The sequence below is a fragment of the Oncorhynchus nerka genome, linkage group LG22, assembly GCF_034236695.1.
Source record: "Oncorhynchus nerka isolate Pitt River linkage group LG22, Oner_Uvic_2.0, whole genome shotgun sequence".
Lineage (NCBI taxonomy): Eukaryota > Metazoa > Chordata > Actinopteri > Salmoniformes > Salmonidae > Oncorhynchus > Oncorhynchus nerka.
Genome location: NC_088417.1, coordinates 60,313,795 through 60,328,903, shown reverse-complemented (window position 1 = coordinate 60,328,903; position 15,109 = coordinate 60,313,795). Strand labels below are relative to the sequence as shown.

At 40.6% G+C, this 15,109-nt stretch overlaps 1 protein-coding gene across 1 annotated transcript in view; it reads right to left on the bottom strand.

The window, feature by feature from the left end:
• LOC115105423 (rho GTPase-activating protein 32-like) overlaps window positions 1–15,109 on the bottom strand; it is a 225,765-nt gene that overhangs the window by 189,212 nt on the left and 21,444 nt on the right. Inside the window, 1 exon segment of the mRNA XM_029627457.2 lies at window positions 8,449–8,546. The gene's annotated coding sequence lies outside the window, so the exon portion shown is untranslated.

Genomic DNA, 15,109 nt, shown 5'->3' with positions numbered 1-15,109 from the left:
ATTTCTTCTGAATTTTTTTGTTGACGAGGCCTAGTCCAAAAAAATCTTCCACACAGACTAGCCAATGTTCTGTTCGAGAATTAGAGCACAAAGATGAAGACCGGAGGTCAACTTTGATAGCTTGCTCCTACTATAATTTAATTGATTAAAAACAACTTGTTTCTTGCCCATGATGTAATGCTTTTAGTATAAAGGCGATCTTTCCACCTCTACTCTTGTGTGCTCAGCCCTGTGCACTATCAAAATTCCTTTATTGCCATTTAATGCTGACAGGACAAAGAACAGTTACTAAAACTGCATATCTAAGGCTCTGGTCTGTCCAAGAAGTGAGGATAAACAGTAGACATGTTCTCTCGTATACACTTTGTTTTAATTATTATTTTCGGTATTGGGTGAGGGTCACTTGTTTATTTTCAAGCATTTAGGGAGGGTTTAGTTAAAATATATTATGTTGAAGGGAGTGCCATCCATTTTTTTTAATTGAGGTCCAATTTTCTCCATGTAACCCTTATTAAAAATAACACTCACTCCCTAAGGCCATACAGTTTAAATTCTGCATAATGGCACAGTATTTCATACTTACCCTATGGGAAAGAGGCATAAATTCCTCTCATGTTATGCTTTTCAGTTTGCAGTCCTATGACTAGAACAATTGTCATTTATATTTACAAATTCTCCTTACCCAAACAGATAACTAATTTACCAAACTCGTTATCAATAGCTCTTATCAATGTATAAATTATAGCACATGGAGAATGACGTTATTAATACTGGGAAATCAGAACGTAGCCGTTTTTCCACCTGGAACTGACAGGTTGCTCAAGCTTATTCATGGTTTCCACGAGCGTAAAGGTGCTCGAATTATACCGGAATTGAGTCCAGGTCAGAACATTTTAATCTGCAGACACACCTCTGCCACACCTCAATTTATGTGATCTCCACCCCCAAACGAATACCTGGCTGCCACAGGCATTTCCCCATGCTTAACTCCAAGGTCAGAATACAGAGACAAAAGTGCATTAAAAAAATGCAATTAAGTTCCATTAATGAGCGCATAAATCAGGTCTGAATTCCGCCCAAAGTGAATAGAGTTCTAATTGCTATGATTTTTAACTGTGTTATGATTACAATTATAAACTGGGTGGTTCGAGCCCTGAGTACTGATTGGCTCACAGCCGTGGTATATCAGACCGTATACCACTGGTATGACCCCAAAAGTTTTTTTACTGCTCTAATTACGTTGGTAACCAGTTTATAATAGCAATAAGGCACCTCTGGGGTTTGTGATATATGGCCAATATACCACGGCTAAGGGCTCCGCGTTGCGTCTTGCACAAGAACAACTCTTAGCCGTGGTATATTGGCCACATACCACACATCAGGCCTTATTGCTTAACTGAACCCTCTAGACTATGTTATAAACATGACATGTAGCTTAACTGGTTCATGACATGTTTAGCCAAATGCACTGTGCATCAGTAAATAAACGATGAGAGCTGGTGGAATGCCTGGATTTTTGGTCAAACAATGAAATCTGTGCAAGGCTCTGTTAATTTGAGAGAGGTTGCCCTACACTTGTGTATCTTGAAACCAGTGTTGTAGTGACAAATAATCTGAGTTACTATTGAGTAATAATGCACAACAGTCCAAGCCATCAGTCCTTGAGTCAATATGAAGAAAGTCATTTTAGTCGGGTTGGGTGTCCCATGATAATTGACCATAGTTACAGTGTGTAGGTTATTTAGGATACAAATATAAGGGAAAACATGCAATCACTTTTTACATTTTTTTTTACTGCTCATGTATAAATCGCAGAGTCCAAGTCATGTAGTTTAGAGTCCAGGATGGTAGAGTCCAGGATGGTAGAGTCCAGGATGGTAGAGTCCAGGATGGTAGAGTCCAGGATGGTAGAGTCCAGGATGGTAGAGTCCAGGATGGTAGAGTCCAGGATGGTAGAGTCCAGGATGGTAGGGTCCAGGATGGTAGAGTCCAGGATGGTAGAGTCCAGGATGGTAGAGTCCAGGATGGTAGAGTCACTTCAGAAAAACTTCAGTCAAGTAACCTTAGCCGCCCCGGTCTGCAGATTCCAATCCAATTACGTGTTGGATATTAGCGGGCTCACTAAAATCCAGCCCCGACCAGATAGGAGTCTCATCAAAACAGCACCCGCAGTGGCACATAACAGGATGGCAAAGGACTGGAGAAAGAGACTGGGCGCTTGGCAACTGCAGGGGGGGGGGGGGCTATGGATGGCAGACATATGGAATTGGAGTAAAAGCAGGTGGTTTCATATTTTCCATTACAGGGCCCATTTGGTTGATCATTTCCAGCAGACATAATGGCTAAATTGCAGACTAACTACTGGGAGGTCGTTTTTAGCCTACAGTCACAGAGTACAGAATATCAGATGGCTTGAAACTACCATCCAGCACCAGTTTAAGATTCTGAGGAAGCTGTCATTTATTACCAGTCCAGCTAAGAATGATTTACACTATCTATACCAAATTTGTGTTTTTCAATGTGCTATATATATCGCCTAACACGTGAGAGCCTTAACTTATGAATTTCTCCTAGGGGTAGAGGGGGAGATTATGTATTTTCTTACAGAAATACCTTATTTTACAATCCAATAAGACTGCCACTGTCTCGATGGTTTCTGGACCTTGAGTTGCATTTGAAAACAGCCAATGGGTGTGTTGCGTGACTCTGTAAATTGCACCAATGCCAGCATCCACCTCGCAGCTTTCACAAGCCTCTTAGTCATGGCACATAGGGCAGGAACTGCAATCCCTTGCACAACACATCACCATTTGCATTTCAGTCAAATTAGGAGCAATAGGTAGAATAATAAGCCCTGGCTATCAGGCCTGGGACATGGGGACACTTTTCCACTTATGACTCAACGCTCAAATTGCCTCTTCTCCGCACAGTTGAAGGATCAGGCCTGGTGGAGCTTGTTTTGAATAACACTGCTGTTGGAAACCCGCTTGTTGGAAACCCGCTCGGGAGTTGATAAATGAGCAGATCCCCTCAAATAAAGCCTTCTGTTTGAGTGGATGGACTGGGAGAGGAGTGGGACGAGACACTGTCAAACAGGCTGATCCTCCTCAACCTCAGAAGTGCTTCAGGTGGGAGCAGAGCTAAGCAACGTGTCTGGCCAGCTAGTTCCTTCGTTGTTTTTATGAGCCCCTTCCACCCATGCTAACATGCAGAAATAATGCATATTCTAATACTGCAGGCAGAATCGAGTGCATTCCTATCATCAAAACGGAGTGTTTTGTAGGTAGGTTAGTAGATTGAGTTTAATTTGTTAGGATCCCCATTAGCTACAGCACAAGAGGCAGCTACTCTTCCTGGGGTCCAAAATACATGACAATGTGCATAACAGTTAGACAAGATCACAAGATATTACATTCAATTCTAAATAAAATATATAACAATATATTGGAGACAGCAAAAATAATATTTACATACTATTCATATATACAAAGAGTGAACAAAACATTAGGAACACCTGCTCTTTCAATGACAGACCAGCGGTCATCAAACCTTTTTGGAGCCAAGATCACTAAGTAAAAATGCAAGCAGACAGATCGTTTTTTTTTAACAAGACTTAAGCCTCTGCAACATTGACCTATTAAAACAGTTCTGTAGAAATTAGGTTTGCAGTAGGCTATATGCCAAATACATTATCCCCGCATATTGCCGAGCATGAATTGCCCTGTCAATGTTGTTCTTCTCAGACCATTTTGAAATGAATTTTCAGTCTGAGGGAGACAGCAGCTGTGAGGCTGCCTCTCACCCGACTCACCCTCCCTCCGTGAGAAAAAGGGGACACCGTCTTCCAGCTGATGGCGAAAGTCAAGTCACACGGCATTATTTCTGCCTCATGCACCAATTCATGTTGTTACTCCTATGACTAGAGAAAATATTACTCAATATAAAACAAATATGAAAAATAAGTTAAAAAAAGAGACAAGCCCCTAGTAATAACAACCCCTCATTCATTGCCGTGCTGGTTGTAGGGAGAACAAGCATTTACGGGTTATAAAAGTGTTGAACAAAGTGTTGACAGTACTGAATAACAACTTAAACAGCAGATCTATCAGCTTGCTGGCAGCTCTTAGCAAACTGTTGGAAAGAAGGTTGTTTGACCAAACACAATGATATTTCTCTAGAAACAAATGGACAGATTTCCAGCGTGCTTAGAGAAGGGCACTCAACATGTACTGCACTGACACAAATTACTGAGGATTGATAATAAGATGATTGTGGGAGCTGTACTGTTAGATTTCAGTGCAGCCTTTGATATGATTGACCATAATATCAGAAAACATGTTTTATGGCTTTTCGTGAATTCAGAGCTAATAGAACAAGAGTTTCCTTTAATGGAAGCCTCTCATGAACATGTTTGATGGTCACACCCTTCATGCACAACTCCAGTTGAGGTTTAGGTCTAAGAGAATACTTTTAACCAAATACAATGTTTTTGGTTTTAGATGTAGTTTGGGATGCACGGTGTATTGGTAAGCATATCGGAATAGGACAATATTAGCTAAAAATGCCAACGTCAGCACGATGTCTAGTTTAACGCCGATGTGCAAAACTGATGTCAAAGCTGACATGCATACCTACCTATATGACGTAATGACGCCACGAAAAATATAGCGCTACATGTGCAGCACAGTATTCCTAACCTAGCTGTGTGTGGATTAAGCTGCCAACAGCGAGACAACTCAAAGGCGCAATCCATTAACGCCAAGGTAATGTAATTCATTGCCCTTAACAATCAACCGTTCTCTGTTGTGGGTGATGTTGGCTTTCGCCGACTGGTAGAGCACCAATACACATTACCAAATAGGCGCTATTTTACAGATGTTGCCCTACCGGAGTTACACAGTATTGTTGAAACTCACATCCATGAGCTACTTGCTATGGGCGTCACTGCTATGAGCTTCACGACTGACATTTGGAGCAGCTATGTCAGCCCCATGACATAGCTGCTCCAGTGGGTCGACGAGGATTTCCTACTGAGGAAAGCCATATTGCATGCTCAAGAATGTGCTGGTTCTCATACCGCTTCTGCCATTTCAATGGCATTTGAGAACGTTTGAAATATGAAAACTCCTAGCTCCATTTGAACAACTGACTGGAGAAATAAGCTCAACTGCGTCTGCAGCAGATGTGATACACTGTCAATGCAAACACAGACCGTCGGATTAACTTGGAAAAGTACTCTACTTTTCGGTGGCACTCTCTCTGAGCCTCTACTGTGTCGCTACCAGGCGCGATGCTAAGTATAAGGACCGTTACTTTGATGCAGACAACAGGGTATACGTGAAACATTACAGACACAGCTGGAAATGGACAAAGTGACAGTGCGCACCGAGGAAGAGAGGACAAGGTCAGACAGAGCAGAAACTTCACTGCATGATGAAATCCTGGTTGAGACTCAACAAATGAACAACTAAACAGCACAGCATGTAAGTGAAATAAATAGGTTTTGATTAGTGTTTTACTGGTAATGGGGACACACATAAATGGCAACAAAATACATTTTTAGTCTGTGTGTGTGTGTTGGTTTCAACTATTTAACTGTACTAGAAGGCTTAAAAGGCCGCTAAAATGTTTAATAACGGTAATGGTTTTTTGGGGCAAGGGGGAAAAATGGGTATCGGTATCGGACAAAAATGTAATATCGGCGCATCTCTAGATGTAGTTAAGACCAGTTCATTGTTAATTACCCACTGACACTATCACCTTGCTAATAGTCTCAATAAGATGATGTGTAGAGTGTACGATCATCAGCATACAGTCATTTCAACTTATTGTAATTCAAATGCAAATCATTTGTAAAAAATTTAAAGTAACGGCCCAAGGTAACTGCCCTGTATGAGGTTCGAGAAGCTTCAATTCAAAAACATTGTGGGTTCTATTGGATAAGTTACTCTCCAACCATGTGATGGCAGGTGATGTAAAGCCAAAACGAGTTTTTCCAATAAAGTCTGATCAATAACAAAGGCGGCAATGAAATCTAACAAAAGCTCCAACTATCATCTTATTATCAATTTATTTTAGCCAATCATCAGTCATCTGAGTCAATGCAGTACAAGTTGGGTGCCATTCCCTTTACGCATGCTGAAAGTCGGTAGTTAACTTGATCTTTTAAAAATAGCACTGCATTTGTTTGTTTTTTAAAATTGTCCATCAGTTTTAGAACAGGCAGCAAACTGATTGGTCCGCTGTTCGAGCCAACAAAGGGAGCTTTCTATGTTTAGGGAGTGGAACTACTTTAGATTCCTTCAACGCCTGTGGGCTAGAGGTCTTTCTCAGGTACAAAAAGTTGGACCCCATTCCAAAATGGACCCGGGAATTTCGTCCACGGACCTTACCAAAATAAATATATATTTTTTAATATGGAGACCCGGTCCGAAGGCACCGGACGACAACCACACCTGTCCCTTTAAAGATCCGGTCGGGTCCAGACCCGGTCTGATCCAATCTGAGTGAGGGAAGCAGCAGAAACTTTATTTTTATTTTTTTAGCTATGTTATTAACTGAGGCTGTTAATGCACATACTGGTGGGAGAAAGGAATGAAGGAGCTACCAGGAGGCGGGGGAGGGGCGTGTAGTGTGTGTATGTGGCTGAGTGGCACGAGGAGGAGGGAGATAGAGTAGCAACCAAGCCGACTCACACTAGTTACTAACTTTTAGCTGCCAAAGCAAGGTTATTTATCACGGATTACATAGTACCTGTTTTAACTATCAAACCGAGAACAAAAGCTACCTAGTAGGCTGCGCTTTCCCCTTCCTTCACAATAACAACTCCATTGAAAGTATTAAGTAGCACCCTACCGGTTGGCTCTTGGTCATTGCAGCCTACCTGGTTCAGGTTGTCAGTCAACCTACCAGGGAAGTTACAAACAGCACAGGATTTAAATAAACAACATGTATTGATCACATCTTTACTAACGCTAAAGATATTTGCTTTAAAGCAGTATCCAAATCCATAGGATGTAGTGATCACAATATAATAGCCATATCTAGGAAAACCAAAGCTCCAAAGACTGGGCCTAATGTAGTGTATAAGATGTCATACGAGAAGTTGTAGTGATTCATATGTTGATGTAAAGAATATTTGCTGGTTTGTGATGTGTAATGAGAAGCAACCAGAAGCTACACTTGACAAATTTATGAAACTACTTATTCCAGTTACTAATAAGCACCCACCCATTAAGAAAATTATTGTAATAACTTAAATCTTCTTGGATTGATGAGGAATTAAAAATGTGTATGGTTGAGAGGGATGAGGAAAACATTTGTGTTTGACCAGATACAATGCTATTTCACAGTAGAGGTACACCAATTAATCGGAAAGGTCGATTAATTAGGGCCAATTTCAAGTTTTCATAACAAATCGGAAATCGGTATTTTGGGCTCAGATTTAAAAAATAATAATAATTAAAAAATGTATGAGCTCCGAAGCATACTTTAAAAAGATTTGTATGAACACGCTGCAACTGGATCTGTAACTGTACTTAAAATATATATATATATATATATTTTGAACATCACCAATTTGACATTGTACGATTTCTCTTAAATGACGATAAATGGCTGGTTCGTTTTTTATTGACACCGGAGGTTCCTTTACTTTGACGTGAAGCGGAAAAATTATTGCTCTATTTTCATTTTGGACCTCCAATCCCAGAAAAATGGCCATAACTCAAAAACCGTTGAGGCCTAGACGCCATCTTGTTCGGGGCCAACTGCCCATTACGCCAAACCTATGTTCACCAAGTTTCGGCTTCGAAATATTTTCAGTTTAGGAGATAAGGCCACGTCGTGATTCGGGATGTTTTGTACATTTGCAATATGATTCCATTCGCTCTCTTGTGGGATTTACCGGGAGAGCGGAAAAATTACCAACATTTTATTATTTTATAAAATGGAAACCGAATGTCCTAGAGAGGTTGTTTGACCTCCTGGAAAATCCAGCCCTGCAGCACGGCCCGACGCCGTCCGCGAATTTTACAAACTTTTTCGGACGTCTAGTAAGGGACCGTACATTTGCAATGTGGTCTTTCTCACTAACCATATGGCAAATGTCAAAATGTTCCCTTAAGGTATGTAAGAAACTTCCTCTTGAGAGGACAACTAGATGACAACCGGCCAATGTTCAGGTCACCCAGAAAATACATTTTTCTGTCAGCATTAGAGACCTTGTCTAACATCACACAGGAGTACACTGGGTTATGCTGGTATGATAGTTCTAAAACTAGACATAGCAAGTGAGTCTGGTGAAAGGGAAATACTGGAGATGAAGAAACTATTTTCAAATGTTCGCAGGAGACTTGACTTTCTAAACACTTGCCAGAGCTTAGGACAAATGTCGTAGCATCCTCTATCCCCATTCACCTCTAAGTGTGTGAGTGATGAAGTCATTACCTGAAGGTGTTGCTGTCCCACAGTTGACCCTTTAGAAGGGAGTGGGATGGAGTCCAAACCAGAGACAGACCGCCTTCAGACAGAGGATTACTAATATCCTGGCAGATATTAATGAAGAAAAAAAAACAAAGGGAACATAAATAAATGACAGACTTATTCCATCAGTGTGGTGAATTAAGACAACCAGAAATCAGACAGGCCAGGTAGGCTACTTCTTTGCATGCTCAGCCGTGTGCACTCCCTCAACAAGACAAGAGAAACCATGCTTATTGCTCACATGGAGAACTACAAACAAAAAGACAATGAACAATTTACAAAATTCATAAATTATGGTTATGAAATAAACAAAAACGTGTTTCTCACAAGTGTGTCAAATTGTGAACTCTGCAAACAACGTTTCCACTTCGAGAATGAAAACGGTAAATTAATTAGGAGACATTTGGGGGGGGGGGGGCGCATTCTGGAGAGATGCACCAATAGGCTACATTCGCTACACACCCATCCCGTTCTTGTCTCAACATATTTTTTGTTACTCAAGACACATATTTTGTTTCCATTTCTATCGTCTGTGTGTGTGTGTGTATTTATTAATGTCTGTCAAGTTATTGTTTAGTGCTAAATGTAATTCAATTGCATTGTTATATCGTGGACGGAAACAAAAAATATGACATTATCCACATTTTCCAAACAGAAACCCAGCTTTCCTTTGTAATGTATAAAATAAAAATAAAATTTAAAAAACCTTCCCCCTGAAATACTGGACTAAAATGTTTTATTACCACCATTAAATAACTGTAGCAACCGTGTTTATAAATGTGGATAACAGTTTTACCACTTCAGCATGGTTTTGTGGCTCAGTCAATGCCACACAGGTCTAACGGGCCAGAAGGTTGAGGGTTTGACGACTACCAAAGCCACTCTCCCAGTCTGTGTCAATACACTACGATCAGAGCCGGCTACAGTTAATGACAAGCTAGGGGGAAATCAGATTTAACATTTTGATGCTATATTTATATAAAATACATGCAAGAATTTCCCATCAACAGGTTTCTGTGCCAATGCACCACACACAACCACCAGGCAACGCACAACTGCATACTGATTACCGACTTGGAGCTCTTATCATGGTTTGATGATCATCTCAACAATTAGAAAATACATCCCTCCCTACTTAGTAGTGAATGATTGGATTGACAATCTCAGAGTGTCATTAAACTTGTGTTTTGTAACAGACGTCTCTTTCCATTAAATCGAATGGCTGTTGTGCAGTTTGGATGCTTGAATTATATTAGAGTGGAGTGGATGAACGTGAGCACGTAAGCTACAGGACACTTTTGAAGTAGCCAAATCAGCATGGCTGATTACCAATTTGTTATGAAAACAGCCCTAATTAATCAGCCTTTTTGGACGCCAATTACATTACAATCCATGAGGAAACTGTGTGGCAGGCTGACCACCTGTTACGCAAGTGCAGTGTCAAAAGGACCTTGTGGCTGCAATGAGCCAAGGTAGTTGCTAGCTAGCATTAAACTTATCTTATAAAAACAAATCAATCTTCACATAATCACTAGTTAATTACACATGGTTGATGATATTACTAGGTTAACTAGCTTGTCATGCGTAGCATATAATCAATGCTGTGACTGTTAATTTATCATCGAATCACAGCCTAATTCAACTTCGCCAAACCGGTGATGATTTAACAAAAGCGCATTCGCGAATAAAGCACATTCGTTGCAAAAATGTACCTAACCATGAACATCAATGCCCTTCTTAAAATCAATACAAATCAAAAATTTTAAACTGCATATTCAGTTAAAATAAATGCATGTTAGCGGGCAATAGCAACTAGGGAAATTGTGTCACTTCTCTTGCATTCAGTGCAAGCAGAGTCAGGGTATATGCAACAGTTTGGGCCGCACCATTTCTTCCTAACAAAGACTAATTTGTCGGAATTTTACATAATTATGGCATAACATTGAATTTTGTGCAATGTAACAGCATTATTTAGACTTAGGGATGGCACCCGTTCGACAAAATACAGAATGGTTCCATATTTCACTGAAAGAATAAACATTTTGTTTTCAAAATGATAGTTTCCGGATTTGACCATATTAATGGAGAAAGGCTCGTATTTCTGTGTTTATTATATTAGTATTAAGTCTATGATTTGATATAGCGGTCTGACTGAGTGGTGGTTGGCAAAAGCAGGCTCGTAAGGATTCATTCAAACAGCACTTTCCTGCGTTTACCAGCAGCTCTTCGCTGTTTATGACTTCAAGCCAATCAAGTCCCGAGATTAGGCAGGCAATACTATAGTGCCTATATGAACATCCAATAGTCAAAGGTATATGAAATACAAATGGTAGAGAGAAATAGTCCTATAATAACTACAACCTAAAACTTCTTCACTGGGAATATTGAAGACTCATATTAAAAGGAACCACCAGCTTTCATATGTTGTCCTGTTCTGAGCAAGGAACTTAAACGTTAGCATTTTTACATGGCACATATTGCACTGTTACTATCTTCTCCAACACTTTGTTTTTGCATTATTTAAACCAAATTGAACACATTTCATTATTTATTTGAGACTAAATTGATTTTATTCATGTATCATATTAAGTTAAAATAAGTGCTCATTCAGTATTGTTGTAATTGTCATTATTACAAATATATATACAAATAAAAATTTGGCTTATCACCAAAAGCACTCAAACTTTTACAGATGCACAATCGAGAGCATCCTGTCGGGCTGTATCACCGCCTGGTACGGCAACTGCTCAGCTCACAACCGTAAGGCTCTCCAGAGGGTAGTGAGGTTTGCACAACCCATCACCGGGGGGGAACTACCTGCCCTCCAGGACACCTACACCACCCGATGTCACAGGAAGGCCATAAAGATCAGCGACAACCACCCGAGCAACTGCCTGTTCACCCCGCTAGCATCCAGAAGGCGAGGTCAGCACAGGTGCATCAAAGCAGGGACCGAGAAACTGAAAAACAGCTATCTCAAGGCCATCAGACTGTTAAACAGCCACCACTAACATTGAGTGGCTGCTGCCAACATACTGACTCAACTCCAGACACTTTAATAATGGAAATTGATGTAAATAAAAAATGTATCACTAGCCACTTTAATAATGTTCACATACACTACATTACTCATCTCATATGTATTTACTGTACTCTATACCAGCTACTGCATCTTGTCTATGCCGTTCTGTACCATCACTCATTCATATATCTTCATGTACATATTCTTTATCCCTCTTTACACTTGTCTGTATAAGGTAGTAGTTGTGGAATTGTTAGGTTAGATAACTTGTTGGTTACTACTGCATTGTCGGAACTAGAAGCACAAGCATTTCGCTACAGTCGCATTAACATCTGCTAACCATGTGTGTGACAAATACATTTGATTTGATAAATAAATTCATTTTTTGTATATTATTTATAAAAATAGTCTGATTAAATCAGCTTTTTTTGGTCCTACAATAATCAGTATCGGCGCTGAAAAATTATAATTGGTCGACCTCTAGTCTCGTTTGAGAAACAGACGCCTCCTCACAAGTCCTCAACTGGCTGCTTCATTAAATAGTACCCGCAAAACACCAGTCTCAACATCAACAGTAAAGAGGTGATCTGGAATGCTGGCTGTAATAAAGCACATTTTTGGGGAGAAAACATATTCTGATTGGCTGGACCTAGCTCCCTTGCCCAGTCGTGAAAACCATAGATTAGGGCCTAATTCATTTATTTCAATTGACTGATATCTTTAAGTGAATTGTAACTCAGTAAAATCTTTGAAATTGTTGCATGTCGTGTTTATATTTTCCTTTAGTATAATTACAGACAAGTAGACAAATACCAACGAAAATGGCAGGAAATAAGCAGAAGCATATCTAGAAATCTGGCAAAATAAATCCTGCACCTTCTGTCAAAAAAACCGTTCAGCCTTCTGACTAGCCTACAGCGCATTTTCTATACTAGCAGGTTAGGGTCAGGTGCTGGCCTATGATTACCTGTATCACAGTGGTTCCTCCTTTAAAAGTTGCAGCGTACTGCGTCGCAGCTTGCAAGGTGCCACAGAATTCTATGGCACGTTATTTAAGTGTTAACCACAGGTACCATTAATGCTAGTTAGTGCTAGTTTGACCACCAGAGGGCATCAGAGAAGCATTTGATAGCCTTCCCATAACGGCTGTACAAGAAAATGCGGAGATGACTAGACCACAGTCGCAAAGAAAACCATTAGTAACACACTACGCCGTCATGGAATAAAATCCTGCTGCGCACGCAAGGTCCCCCTGCTCAAGCCAGCGCATGTCCAGGCCCGCCTGAAGTTTGCCAATGACCATCTGGATGATCCAGAGGAGGAATGGGAGTAGATCATGTGGTCTGATGAGACAAAAATAGAGCTTTTTGGTCTAAACTCCACTCGCCGTGTTTGGAGAAAGAAGAAGGATGAGTACAACCCCAAGAACACCATCCCAAATGTAAAGCACGGAGGTGGAAACATCATTCTTTGGGGATGCTTTTCTGCAAAGGGGACAGGACGACTGCACTGTATTGAGGGGAGGATGGATGGGGCCATGTATCGCGAGATCTTGGCCAACAACCTCCTTCCCTCAGTAAGAGCATTGAAGATGGGTCGTGGCTAGGTCTTCCAGGATGACAACGACCTGAAACACACAGCCAGGGAAACTAAGGAGTGGCTCCCTTAAGAAGCATCTCAAGGCCCTGGAGTTGCCTAGCCAGTCTCCAGACCTGAACCCAATAGAACATCTTTGGAGGGAGCTGAAAGTCCATATTGCCCAGCGACAGCCCCGAAACCTGAAGGATCTGGAGAAGGTCTGTATGGAGGAGTGGGCCAAAATCCCTGCTGCAGTGTGTGCAAACCTGGTCAAGAACTACAGGAAACTTATGACCTCTAATTGCAAACAAAGGTTTCTGTACCAAATATTAAGTTCAGCTTTTCTGATGTATCAAATACTTGTCATGCAATAAAATGGTAATTAATTACTTTAAAATCAATGTGATTTTCTGGATTTTTGTTTTAGATTCCATCTCTCACAGTTGAAGTGTACCTCTACATGCTTTGTAAGTAGGAAAACCTGCAAAATCTGCTGTGTATCAAATACTTGTTCTCCCCACTGTAGATATTTCTGTAATTCAGTGGTATTTTCTTCCCACAGTAATTCGTTGTGGATCCAAAACTAAATAAACATGTGCATTTTGAAAGAGCATTTTTTATCATAAGTGAAAGCATGATGCCATTATTAATTCAATTGTTTTAGTTTGAATGTGCAAACTGGCATTAATAACAGGCCATTCTTGAACATGGGGTGAGACATTGTTAATTTGTTATCAAAGCCAGTTTGTTATTTGGAATAATTTATTTCTGTTTTTAGAGGGAGAAAAATCTAAAACCTACAGTGATCTCGGGCCAGCACAGGTATTTAACCAGCATCTGTAGCAACACAGCTTGCACTGCTATGCAGTGTCTTAGGCCATTGTGCCACTCAGGTGTTGTACAACGTGACCGGTCGGGAGTGGCTACACTACCACATTAAGAGCAAAATAATCCTAACAAAATAAAATAAAAGCCTTAGAGTAACAGTTTTAGTAAGTAATACTGAAGTCGTGTACAATTATCAGTTTCTATTTAGGTTTATGTTGCCCATTCATTGTCAGTTAGAGACACAGTAGGACCCACAAGCATAATCAGTGCTCTAACTCCCCCCTTGCGCTGGTCTGGAGTAATGAAGTGGTGACGCAGGGTAACGTACTAAACCACAAACTACCTCTTAAGTCCCGCGGCGTAAGATCACAACTTTTAAAGGAGGAACCACTGTATAGGTCGGGCGGTTGTGGGTTATTTGCAATTGAGGGTGGGTGCGGGGGAACAAACAGCTGACTCGTGCACCACTCACACACACTTCAGTTTCACTCAGAGCACCTATTTATCTCACCCAACTTAAATACTCACTAAGCCACTCAACAACTCTTCCAAATGTAAAGATCTGGTGCACTTGACAGTTTCACTTGTGCCCTCTACATTTTTAGACTCCAGTGTATTCATTCTGTGACTGGGTAAAACACACAACCGTAAATGGCTTCCTATACAAGGCTAAACAGAACTAGGGAGACAAGAGCATGCCGATGGGATTTTTTTGCCAGGGACATCCCAATACAATATTATCACAATACTTACTTGGGTGACAATACGATAGTATTGCAATTCTAACAATACTTTATGCATTGTAATTTTATTGCGATTTGATGTTCCAAGCATATTGCTCACAATACTTGGAGCCAAATATCAACATATTCCAAAAATACTATGATCCAACTGCCCATGTTACCCCCATCACTAATGATACAGAAGACAATGAACAATAGGCTACAAATTCTCAGTTATTCTAGCATCTATATTTTTACACTCAATATAACAAATAGCAAAACTATGAGGGGAGTGTGAATGTTTCTCAAGCTCTACTAAAAAGCAAGCTGAAATTCTTTCTGGTACGAGTGGTGTTGAGAGCCTACACCCTGACCGGATGCCTCCCATGCACTGGGAGCACAATGGCTGGGACTGTGAGTGTGTTGGTGGGTGATCCTGCTCAGGTATCTGTTCTGTGGCTCCCTAAGCACTGCC